Source organism: Magnolia sinica, chromosome 9 (assembly GCF_029962835.1).
Source record: "Magnolia sinica isolate HGM2019 chromosome 9, MsV1, whole genome shotgun sequence".
NCBI lineage: Eukaryota > Viridiplantae > Streptophyta > Magnoliopsida > Magnoliales > Magnoliaceae > Magnolia > Magnolia sinica.
In genome coordinates this window covers 43,776,684-43,787,694 of record NC_080581.1, presented here as the reverse complement: position 1 = coordinate 43,787,694, position 11,011 = coordinate 43,776,684, and the positions used below count along the sequence as shown (strand labels likewise).

Genomic DNA, 11,011 nt, shown 5'->3' with positions numbered 1-11,011 from the left:
AGGTCCAGGTTAGTCGCAATCTGCTCGGTGTTTTGATCTTACTAATAGTTCCTAACCCGAGCTATAGGGAGGCCAATTTCCACTAGCACCATCACCTCCAAACTGTAGGAAAGTGAGAATGGGGTTTTCCCAATAGATGGCTAAGTCGTAGTCCTATAAGCCAGAGGATGAATGTGAGCTCCTCAGCCCAGTTGCCTTTCACTTTCTCTAATTTTGTTTGGAGATGGTGCTTGATGACTTTGTTAACTGCCTCTACCTGTCCATTGGATTGCGAGTGCGAAGGCGAAGAATATGTGTTCGAAATGCCGAGCACCCGACGCATGCCTCGGAACCTGTCGTTATTGAACTGTCTGCCATTATCAAATACGATAGTGCGCGGGATTCTGAATCGATAGATGATGTTCTTCCAGACAAAATTAACCACCTTCTGCTCTATGATTTTTGTGACAAGCTCAGCTTCGGCCCACTCTGTGAAGTAGTCCACTATGATAATAGCTTACTTGACCTACCCCTTCCTTGTGGGCAGAGGTCCGATGATATCAATCCCCCATTGAGCAAACGGCCACGGTCCACTCATTGGAGTCATTTCTTTCACAGGTTGCCTTGGCACAGTCGTATACCACTGGCACTTGTCGCACCTTTGAACATAGTTTTTTGAGTCCTCCCTGATGGATGGCCAGAAATATCCTTGGCGGAGTATTTTCAAAGCCAGGGACCGACCACCAGAGTGGTTTCTGCAGATGCCTTCATGAATCTCCCGAATCACGTAGTCTGCTTTAACGGGTCAGAGACACATAAGGTAGGGCTATAAATGCCCTTTTTTGTACAGGGTCCTGTCTAAGACTACGTATCGTGTTGCTCTGACTCTCAGGCGCCTAGCCTCCAACTTGTTCGAGGGGACCTCACCAGATGTGACGAAACTGTAAATTAGGTCCATCCAGCTCGAAGCATCTTCTACTGGGTTAACCGTTTTCTTCTCTATCTGGTCAATGCTCCGATGGTCTATGAACTCCACAGGAATGACTCGCGGGATCTTTCCTTCCGTGGCTGAGGCTATCTTTTCTAGGGCGTCGGCCCATGAATTTTCTACCCTAGGGATCTGACTGATTGTGCAGCTTCAAAACCTTTCTATTAATTTCCTTACCTTATCCAGGTAAGCCACCATCCGAGTCTCCTTAGCTTCATATTCAGTGGAGATATGATTCACTACTAGCTGAAAATCACATCGTACCTTGAGAGACTGGACCCCCAGACTGGCCGCCAGCCTGAGTCTGGCCTGCAGGGCCTCATACTCCACCTCAATGTTAGAGGCCTTGAAACCGAGTCTGATCACATACTGGATGGGTGTAGAATCAGGTGCAATCAGGACAATCCCCGCCCTGGCATGCTTGGCACTAGATGAACCATCCATATAGAGAATCCATCTCAGCTCTGATACAATCTCTTGAATGTTTGGAGGAACAGGCGAAGGAGCTATCTCCACCTCAACGTTGATCCCCTCTTCCCTCGGGGCAGTGAACTCTGCAATGAAGTCGGTTACAGCCTGACCCTTAATCATGATCCTTTGGTCAGAACTGGATATCGAATTCCCCGAGTACGATTCCCACTTTATTAGCCGACTCGACACTTTGGGCTTGTAGAGGACTTACCTGAGGGGAGAGTCAGTTAGCACAACAATAGAATGGGCCTGGAAGTATGGACGTAACCTCCGAGCCAAGACAACGAGACAAAGCGCCAAGTTTTCTAAAGCTGAATACCTTATCTCAGTAGGTACCATTGCTTTACTCACATAGTATACGTGGAGCTATTTGCCCCCCACCTCTCTAATCAGGGCCGAGCTGACGGCCGAGGCCGAGACCGCAAGATATAAGAACAAGGGCTTGCCATCTTTGGGCTTGGATAGTAGGGGCTGTGAGCCCAAGTACTGTTTTAACTACTAAAGGGCTTGCTCACATTGCGATGTACACTCGGCCTCCTTATGACCCTTCAACCGCTGAAAGAAGGGGAGACATTTGTCAGTGGCTCCGGATATGAACTGCCCGAGTGCTGCTACTCGTCCAGTGAGGCATTGTATCTCTTTAATAGTCCGAGGTGAGCTCATGTCAAGGAGTGCCTTGATTTTGTCAGGATTCGCTTCAATGCCCCTCTAATTGATCTGAAACGCGAGGAAGTTGCCGAAACTAACTCTTAAGGCACACTTCACGGGATTCAGTTTCATCTGGTACTCTCGGAGGATGGAGAAGGTTTCTTCGAGATCCACTAGGTGGTTGCCTGTCGTCGACGTAAACCTCCATAGTACATCCAATTTGTTTAGCGAACATTTTATTCACCAATCTTTGTTACGTGGCCCCAACATTTTTCAGGCTGAATGGCATGACCCAGTAACAGTAAAGTCTGTTGTCAGTGATGAAGGTAGTCTTCTCCCTGTTTGAAGGATGCATAGTGATCTGGTTATACTTAAAATAGGCATCTAAGAAGGAGAGTAGTTCATGCCCCGCCATACTGTCTACCAGCTGATCAATCTGAGGTAAGGGAAGCTATCCTTAGGGCAGGCCTTGTTCAGATCTAAGTAATCTACACAGACCCGCCATTTCCCATTGGCTTTCTTGACGAGGATCACATTTGCAATCCAATCTGGATAATCTACTCCTCGATGAAGCTGACGCTGAGCAGTTGAGAGACTTTGTCGGCTATGGCTTTGTATCGCTCGGCATTGAACGGTCTCCTCTTTTGTTTCACAGGTCTATGATCCGGGTCCACATTCAACCTGTGAACCATGACATCAGGAGAGATCCCCGGCATGTCCTCATGTGACCATGCAAAGATGTCTCTATATTGTTGAAGGAAGGCCAACATTTCGGACCGTTGCTCAAAATTCAATGATGTTCCGAGTTGACTGGTTTTGCTCGGATCTACCTCGTCGAGAGGTACTACCTCCAAGTCTTCCACAGATGAGTCCTCTATAGGCCCCCTAGGATTGAGGAGGGTGATGGTGAGGGCTTGTTTCACTGACCCTTTCTTTACTACTATCGTATAACATTTTCGAGCCTCGTGCTAGTTGCCTTGGAGGTAGCCTATTTTGCTCTCGGAGGGAAACTTCATCATTAGATGGTAAGTGGAGACGACTGCTCTCATTGCATTGAGAGAAGGTCTGCCCAAAATGATGTTATGCAATGATGACACATTAATGACAAGGAAGTCCACTAGGAGGGAGACTTGATCTGTCCTTCTCCCACGGTCACAGGGAGGGAGATGGCTCCTTTGAAGATCACCCTTTCTCCGGTAAAGCCATGCAGGAGGGTCTTCACAGGTCTGAGGCGTGACCTTAGAATCCCCATTCTCTCAATAGCTTAGGAGTAGATAACATCAGCTGAGCTTCCAGTGTTGACTAAGATGCAATGCACCATGTGGTTGGCTATGGTCATAGTCACTACTAAGGCGTCATCATGCGAATGTTGGATTCCATGCGTATTATCTTCCGTGAAGTTCAGACTGTGTGGGCTGACCTGGAGTTCCTTACTTGGCCTCTCGGTCAAGTGAATGTAGAGTTCCAGATTAGACTTCTGAGAATGAGCTTTGCAGGCCCTGTTTGAATCTCCTCCACAGGATGAACCACCAAAGATGGTACGGATTTCAGCTGGCTCTTCTGTAGCATTGCTCGGCTACTCTCGTTCTTCTCTCTAAGCTGTTCTCTCTTCCTTGGTATATCGTCACAGATGACCTTTACGGATAAGAGTCTCGTTCTCATCTTTGAGATCCATGCAGTTGGCCGTGTTGTGGCTATAATCATGATGGAAATGATAATACTTGCGTTTGTCTTAATGATCTGGGTCGGCTTTCATACAAACAGGCTAATTCAGGAGCTTCTGGCCTCTAATGTCCAGTAGTATTTATTCAATAGACGTGTTCAGGGGAGTGTAGGAATGAAAATTTCCCTCAGGTTTTCTGCTCAGACGATGATCTCGAGGGCCGCGGTCGTCTGGTCTTTTACTGGATGACGGGGGTTCTTCGTCCCTCAACCCTTCCCCTTGCTAGTCAGCTACGCTACTTAGACATTTTTGTGGCTGTTGGAGAATTCCTCGGTTTTAGTGTATTTCTGAGCTCTGATGACTAGCTCAGCTAACATCTTCGAGGAATTCTTTCCAATGGAGAAGTGAACTTCCCCTCTTTCAAACCACTGAACACGGCAGAGAGTGTCATCTTATTGTTATAGTCTTCCACCTGTAATGCTTCTTCATTGAAATGGGCGTGCAGTCCTTCAATGATTCTTTAGGCCCTTGCTTGATGGTGAATAGATGAGTATTTAGCTTCCGACTCTTCTTACCACTTATAAATTGGGAAAGGAATAATCTACTAAGCTCTGCAAAGGATCCAATGGAGTTGGGTTTGAGTTGACGGTACCAACTCCGAGCGGATCTAGTGACCATGATTGAAAATGCCCTATACATCATCGCATCCGTCGCTTTTGGATTTGCATCCACGAGAAATAAGCTTCTACGTGTTCAGACGGGTCCCTAGACCCAGAGTACTGGATGACAGGAGGTATTTGGAACCTCTGTGGCATCACCTCACTCATGATTGCAGAGGTGAAGGGAGGTTCGCTCTCTTCCATCATCACTTGAATAGTGGCGGGGACCGATGAAGGCTGCTGATTCTGCTCTAGCATCAGAATCTTATTATTGAGTTCTGTAAATAGTGTCTCCCATGGATCTTTGTTTTCAACCACCATCTCTTGTGTAGCCTCCACCTCAGGAGTTCTTCTTCCCCTCCTCCTTTCTAGCTCGTGACGGAGATCCGTCAGTGCCAGGGCCGAGGTGACTGGGGCATTCGTCCGAGCCCAGGTCATTATATTCCAAGCCAGAACTCAGTTTTGGGTTGGGGGAGGGTTCTGGACTGAAGCTTATGCCCAAACGGATTGAAGTTGAGACCCCTCGGGCCTCATACTCTACGGCGCAGAATGGGCTTCCACCACTAGGCCGACCGTTTCCTGAAGAAGGAGTGGCTGTGACTCCTTTTGCTACTTCATTTGATTAATTTCATCGCGCATGACTTATATCTCGCATTGCATAGCTCGGTACTCGCTCGCCTGATTGTGAGAACGCTGGGAAGGTCGTGGAGCCGACTCGGCGTGAAGTAGTGAAGAAGTTCGAGTCTGATCATTCTGCTCTGGTTCCACAGCTGCAGATTTCTTCTTTCCTCTTGCCATTGAATTTAAAAATAAGAAACTAACTTTTCATATCAGATTCCCACAGACAGTGCCAAAAATGTTGATGTCAAAATCTGGACCACCCTCTACTCGATGCGGTGAACCATCGACAAACCCTGGCCTTGCACAAAGGGTAAGCAAAGGAGACCCTGGCTAAGCCGGGGGACCCTCCGATGCCTAAGTCAGGCTAGGGAATCTGGGTCTAAGTTGAATGTAGAGAGAGGGTGCGAGATATTGCGTACCTGTAGCAATGGGTTTCCCTTGTATTTATACTTGTGTGTTGGATAATCTACATCCGTTAATATTGGCATGATTCACTCAATCAGTGGGATACTGTGATCGTGGGGATTTAGTCTGCAATCCAGCGATTGTGTAGCGCATCGTGTCTTAGGGGAGTGTATCCGCGGGTGAGAAATTCGGTCATATCTGCGTAAGGCAATTTCCTAGTCTAGTACTCGGGATATCCGCATCTACCCTTAGCCTCGACTTCACCCGGCCCGGGCCGTGTACCAGTATTCAAGACTGGTAGGGTTCCCTTTACCTTGACTCTGATCCTCAAACTAAGGTGGCTTCCACTTCAAGCCTCGGAAGCGTGGATTGACCTTTGTCAAGTTATTAAATGAGGACAGCGGATATGAGCCGCGATGGGCCGAGAGAGAACTTAGCCCTGCTTGTCCATCATACACTTATAAGGTCTCCCCTCTGAGCTCTGAGGTAGGTAGCAGACTTAACTCGTCGAGTTAGATTTCCCCACAACAATGTAAATGAACTCAGTATGAATAAAACAATGAATGTTCTTTATATACTCTCTTTGTAATGTTCGAATAAGATAATTCTCCCAAATCGAATGCATTTGTTTCTTGTTTGAAACAAAGGGTAAGTAAAAAAGAAAGTGCATGATAGCTACTTGGGATGAATTATTTAGCTCTAAAAGTTCTTATTAGTCTGATGAATCAGAACAAGAAAATACAAATGATATAAAAGCCCTTATGACTATAGCCAGAGTCACCTCCTCAGATAGCTGTAACATATTTGATTACGAAAATCACAGGAGTGACCCTGAAAATAAAAATGAAGATGATATTCAAGATGCTTACAATGCCCTATATAGGGAAAGTTATGAAATTGCGGTTTACACTGCTGATGCTGAAGAATAAATATGAGGCAATGTCCTAAAGGGGGTGAATAGGATTTTTTCTATTATTTTGCCTATTTAAAAACTTGATTGCCTAACTTAAATAATTATTCAATTTAAAGTAAATAAGACAATATAACTCTAAAGGCTTCCAAGCTAGTTAGAGGATCTAATCACAAAGGGTATTAAAGAGATGCAGATATAATAACTAGCTAAGTGTTGCATGCTTGTGTGTGGAATGTTCTTCCTATCAATTAATAGCATCCATTCAATCATTTATACAAATTTAAACATTCAAGTAAGCATGATTAAACAGATACGTAAATGACAATCTAAAATATAAGCATTTATAGTGGTTCGTTTATGTGCCTACTCCACTCCCGACATCTACACTCAATCCTAGGATTTCACTAACAATGGTTTTAAAATAGGCTTACCAATAACCTTTACAGTCCTACACTAATGATACAATTTATGCTCTCTACAAGAGTAAAGGTCCTACACTTAGAACCCACATTTAGGCCCACCGACCAAGGTCCCACACTAGGAACGTAATTGAGCTTGTTGATTGAAAACTCTTATTCTCAATCCTACACGAGGAAGGAGACTAAACTTTTGAACTCTTGAAATGACACTTACTTGTCGGATTGAGTTCTCTCTTGTAGCCTGTCTCAGGTTGCTAGATCTTTGTGCTCTCGTGATTGATTCAGCTTTTCGATGCTCCCCCGATCGCGTAGCTTGAATTTACTTGTTGGCTCAGCTTCACAATTAAGAGCCTTACATAAGATGTACCTAAAAAGGTGACTAAGGTTATGGGAGTTGGTTGAATTTCTTATCTAAGATAATGAGTGAATTTCCTAAGAGATTCAAACTATGGATGCTTTAGAGTATCAAAAAACCAAGGATTTTCCTATTAGTTTTGGTCTTTATACTCTAGAGAAGGCATGAGTTCGTGTTCTTCATTAATAGGAGCTTTGAATGCTCATAGAAGTGAAGGATCACAATGAAGAGAACATGAAACTCTTATGGATAGTCTATATAGGATAGGATAGGCTTGAGATACACTAGAGACTCTATAATGCCTATTTTCACTAATTTTGCAAGTTTCTACGAGCTGCTTTTATAGATAAAAGCTTTTAATAGATAGAAAATGGCTATAAAATGACTAGTCTACGGTGCTACCAAAGTTAACTTTCGTATCACCAAACTTGAGTTGGTAATACCGAAATATCATTCAGTAATACCAAATTAATTCCTCAAGTTGCTGATCAAAATAAGTTCAATTCGGTGACACCAAACTTTATTCGTCGGTGGCAAACGGTGTCACCAAATTATCTAGTCGGTGATACCAAATTATAAACGTGATGTTGCTGGACAGTTTTGAGCCCCTTCGGTAACACCAAAGGTACCATTTGGTGATACCTTCTTCCTACCAAAAGTGGACATATTTTCCTGTTTGTCATTTTAATCATTCAACAACTTGGGATATGCAAAAGCCAAGACTATAGGATATAAAATATGCACTTGGGATTGGCTTAGAATAGATGACCTAAGTAGGTATTCCTATTTGGGTTGGGATCATCTATTTACAAGGTCAAGATCGTAGAAGCAATTCTTTGTCTTTAATGTGGCTTTGATGCTTCTGATCCAGTTACATCGCCAGTCTTCACTTGTCAAGAACTCATCCGACTACAAGACACAACTGTCACGTAACTGACAAAACATGAGTGCAAATAAGTGCACTAACAAGTTGCAAAATTGTTGTTAAACTGAAAATTCAAAGAGAAAAATATGTTAAATTAAAAGAAGAACTTGAAAACAATGTTTTGAAAAATTCTTTGTTAAGGGTCAAATATTGCATATTAGACCCCATTTATATCTTAGCTTTATGAACATGATACTACTTAATGTCCAATTTTACTCATGTTTGTGTTGCAAGGTGGATTTACGAGCTTAGATTGGAAAAGGTGCTAAAAGCATGGTTTTGATGATAAAAAATCATCAAGGTAAAGAATGGATCTTAGGAGACAAAGATTGAAGATTTCAAGGTCCCAAGATTCAAGAAAACCAAGTGGAGAATGAACGAAGTTGAAAGAACAAGTGCAAAATACACATTTATTGTGTTATCAAGCATTGCTTGATGACATCGAACATAGGTCGATGACATCAAATTTATGAAGGAAAATCGAGTTGGTCACTGGATAAATTGAAGACGCTTTTTAATGGCTTGAGAACTTCTTTGACGACTCGAAGCTTTGCTCGATGACATCGAAGACCTGTTCGATACATCAAATTTTCTGTGGAATTTGATAAAACTCTCTAGACATATTGGGCACCATTTTTTTATTACTCCAAGCACTCCTTAATGACATCGAAGGCTATTCGATGTCATCGAACGGATCGCGCAGAGTTACACGGAGTGTGTAAATTTGAGGCAATTTCTAAATTTTTCTAAAGAGGTGCGAAAGGAGGTGTTGTATAACTATAAATAGGAGTCCCCAAGGCATCCCTAGGCATAATTTAGGGTTGGAGGAGTAGAGCAAAAGCATGGAGATCCGTCACCAAGCGTTCTTCTTCTTCTTTTCCTTAGTTTTTCATGCTTTCTTCTATGGTTTTAGTTCCAATCATGTCAATGGTTGGCTAAACCTCTTAGCTAGGGCTAAGAGGTGAAGCTTGTAGCATGATGGAATGTTTTCAACTACTTTGATTCATGTTTAAGTCGAACTCTCTTTGATTCTAGTTTGATATTTAAAGAAATACTTTTAGTTTTTAATGATTTGTTGTGACTCAAATTACAATGATCTACGATGGCTTTGAGTATGTTCTTTTTATGAATTGAGATTGTGAAATTAAGAAATCTTGTTGTTCACCATCGTCCCTTGGGCATGGTTATATGATGGAATCCCTTTTAATCTTCATGATTCTCTTATGTTTGGTTATGAGATTGACATATCCTATTGTGAGCCATTGTCTCTTGGGCATGGTATTGTGATGGAATCACTTCCAGTTCTCGCAATTCTCATCCATTGAGAATTAGGTCAAGGGAAGTTCAGATTTGGTTTTATTGAGATATCTTCCAATTGGATAAGATTAGACTCTGATTCCAGTTGTGTCCTTGAATCAAGTATAGATCTCTCTGATCTTTACAAGCGGATCCTTGGAAACCCTAGTTCCCACCTTTGAATTTCTTAAGTTTTAGTTAAATAATTTACAATTACTCTCTCCACACTTCCAGATTTAGGTTTACATCTTCTTCTAGTTCTACTTCTAGTTGCTTTTAGAATTACTTACGAGATTAGTCCTTTGTGGATTCGACCTCGGTATTGCCGAGATTATTACTACATCGTGACCCTACACTTGGGGTTGTGAACAAGTTTTTGGTGTCGTTGCCAGGGATTGACGATTGTGTTTTCTGAATTTGATTAGTTTTGGAATTAGTTTAAGATTAGGGTTTTTCTATTTTCTATTTTTAAGATTAGGGTTTTTCTGAATTATTTTAGAAACTAACTTAGCTTTTTAAATTCTAGGTTTAGAAACTTTCATTTTCTGTTTTTAGGAACTTTCCTTTTTTCTACTTTCCAATTCTAGAATAGAAACTTTCATAATTTGTTTTTAGAAACTAAGTTTTTTTAGAAGCTTTCTATTTTCTGTTTTTAGAAACTTTCCTTTTTCGTTTTTAGAAACTAATTCACTTTTTTTCTCTTATGTAGGATCCTAACATAGAACCTTATAATTTGGTAACTTCTTTCTAATTCTCTCTCTCTTTCTAATTTTGTATTTATATTTCCCTTCTTTCTTTTAGGTTTAGGTTAGAATCTAAAATTGAGGGTTGAGAGTGTTTCATGCCCAAGTGGGTCCATGACAACACTCCACGTCTTTGGAGTGAAGGAGGATTAGTTGACGGATTATTTATCCATCACAGGATTAGACACCACTCGAGATCCTCAGAGTTAATCGAGGTTATGGCTACAAATCAACTTGTAAATCAACTGGTGAATCAGTTGTAACCACGAGTTGTGGAAGTTCAGGATGAGAATGAGGTGCATCAAGCACCCCTGCCTCGTACTTTACGAGATTACTTACAACCGGCAGGGGTGAGCACGCCCTAATGTATGGTTTTTCTAGGAAGCACAGGAAACATGGATATCAAGCCTGGAGTGATCCAACTCCTTCCAAAGTTCCTTAAACTTAAATCTAAAAGTCCATACCTGCACTTGCAAGAATTTGACGAGGTTATAGTCACTTTATACTTTCCTAACGTGGTTGCACTCACTATGCCCACGATCTATTGGCACATGGAATGACATGATAAAGAAGTTCATAAAAAAATTCTTTCCATACCATGAGATGAATACCATCAGGAAGTCGATCATGAACTTCATCCAAAAGGAACATGAAACGTTCTTACAATGTTGAGAGCGGTTCAAGGATCTCATCAGTTCATGCCCACAACACGGTTTTGAAACATGGTGCATAACAACTTTCTTCCATGATGGACTGACATCTTCCATGTGCCAATTCATCGAGACGATGTACAATGGGGAGTTTATGAACAAAAATGTCGATGAGGTGTGGGATTACTTTGACAGACTCGCTGAAACTGCACAATCATGAGACATCTCCCCAAAATCTAGCACCACATCTAAGCTTACTCAAGCAAGGGAGAGGGG

At 42.2% G+C, this 11,011-nt stretch overlaps 1 non-coding gene across 1 annotated transcript; it reads right to left on the bottom strand.

Annotated features, from left to right (window-relative positions):
* Positions 1 to 10,694: 10,694 nt before the first annotated feature.
* LOC131257214 (small nucleolar RNA R71) lies at positions 10,695 to 10,801 on the bottom strand. The gene has a single exon (XR_009177227.1). It is a non-coding gene; the product is annotated as a small nucleolar RNA R71 (small nucleolar RNA).
* Between the last annotated feature and the right edge of the window lie 210 nt (positions 10,802 to 11,011).